Here is a 2500-nt window from a genome sequence, read left to right as displayed (position 1 = left end):
CACACACACACCTCTTTATTTTCTGCACCTCCATACTCTCCTCACCTCCTCACACACACACATCCATACTCTCCTCACCTCCTCACACACACACATCCATACTCTCCTCACACACACACACACATCCATACTCTCCTCACCTCCTCACACACACACACACACCTCCATACTCTCCTCACACACACACACACACACCTCCATACTCTCCTCACCTCCTCACACACACACACACACCTCCATACTCTCCTCACACACACACACACACACACACACACCTCCATACTCTCCTCACACACACACACACACACACACACACACCTCCATACTCTCCTCACCTCCTCACACACACACACCTCCATACTCTCCTCACACACACACACACACACACACCTCCATAATCTCCTCACCTCCTCACACACACACACACACCTCCATACTCTCCTCACACACACACACACACCTCCATACTCTCCTCACCTCCTCACACACACACACACACACCTCCATACTCTCCTCACACACACACACACACACACACACCTCCATACTCTCCTCACACACACACACACACACCTCCATACTCTCCTCACACACACACACACACACACACCTCCATACTCTCCTCACACACACACACACACACCTCCATACTCTCCTCACACACACACACACACACACACACACCTCCATACTCTCCTCACCTCCTCACACACACACACACACACCTCCATACTCTCCTCACACACACACACACACACCTCCATACTCTCCTCACACACACACACACACCTCCATACTCTCCTCACCTCCTCACACACACACACCTCCATACTCTCCTCACCTCCTCACACACACACACACACACACCTCCATACTCTCCTCACCTCCTCACACACACACACCTCCATACTCTCCTCACCTCCTCACACACACACCTCCATACTCTCCTCACCTCCTCACACACACACCTCCATACTCTCCTCACACACACACACACACACCTCCATACTCTCCTCACACACACACACACACACACCTCCATAATCTCCTCACCTCCTCACACACACACACACCTCCATACTCTCCTCACACACACACACACACACACACACACCTCCATACTCTCCTCACACACACACACACACACACCTCCATAATCTCCTCACCTCCTCACACACACACACACACCTCCATACTCTCCTCACACACACACACACACACACCTCCATACTCTCCTCACACACACACACACACACACCTCCATAATCTCCTCACCTCCTCACACACACACACACACCTCCATACTCTCCTCACACACACACACACCTCCATACTCTCCTCACACACACACACACACACACACCTCCATACTCTCCTCACACACACACACACACACCTCCATACTCTCCTCACACACACACACACACACCTCCATACTCTCCTCACACACACACACACACACCTCCATACTCTCCTCACACACACACACACACACCTCCATACTCTCCTCACCTCCTCACACACACACACACACACCTCCATACTCTCCTCACCTCCTCACACACACACACACACACCTCCATACTCTCCTCACCTCCTCACACACACACACACACACCTCCATACTCTCCTCACCTCCTCACACACACACCTCCATACTCTCCTCACCTCCTCACACACACACCTCCATACTCTCCTCACACACACACACACCTCCATACTCTCCTCACACACACACACACACCTCCATACTCTCCTCACACACACACACACCTCCATACTCTCCTCACCTCCTCACACACACACCTCCATACTCTCCTCACACACACACACACACACACACCTCCATACTCTCCTCACACACACACACACACACACACCTCCATACTCTCCTCACACACAGACACACACACACACCTCCATACTCTCCTCACACACACACACACACACACACCTCCATACTCTCCTCACCTCCTCACACACACACACACACACCTCCATACTCTCCTCACACACACACACACACACCTCCATACTCTCCTCTCACACACACACACACACACACACACCTCCATACTCTCCTCACACACACACACACACCTCCATACTCTCCTCACCTCCTCACACACACACACACACACCTCCATACTCTCCTCACCTCCTCACACACACACCTCCATACTCTCCTCACACACACACCTCCATACTCTCCTCACACACACACACACACACAGACCTCCATACTCTCCTCACACACACACACACCTCCATACTCTCCTCACCTCCTCACACACACACCTCCATACTCTCCTCACACACACACACACACACACACACACCTCCATACTCTCCTCACACACACACACACACACCTCCATACTCTCCTCACCTCCTCACACACACACACACACACCTCCATACTCTCCTCACACACACACACACACACACCTCCATACTCTCCTCACACACACACACACACACACACCTCCATACTCTCCTC

The 2500-nt window shown here is 52.1% G+C and overlaps 1 protein-coding gene across 1 annotated transcript in view; it reads left to right on the top strand.

Annotated features, from left to right (window-relative positions):
• LOC121697750 (serine/threonine-protein kinase WNK1-like) overlaps nt 1–2500 on the top strand; it is a 131715-nt gene that overhangs the window by 95102 nt on the left and 34113 nt on the right.

This window comes from Alosa sapidissima, chromosome 22 (assembly GCF_018492685.1).
Source record: "Alosa sapidissima isolate fAloSap1 chromosome 22, fAloSap1.pri, whole genome shotgun sequence".
Classification (NCBI taxonomy): Eukaryota; Metazoa; Chordata; class Actinopteri; order Clupeiformes; family Clupeidae; genus Alosa; species Alosa sapidissima.
This window is presented reverse-complemented; position numbering and strand designations above follow the sequence as displayed.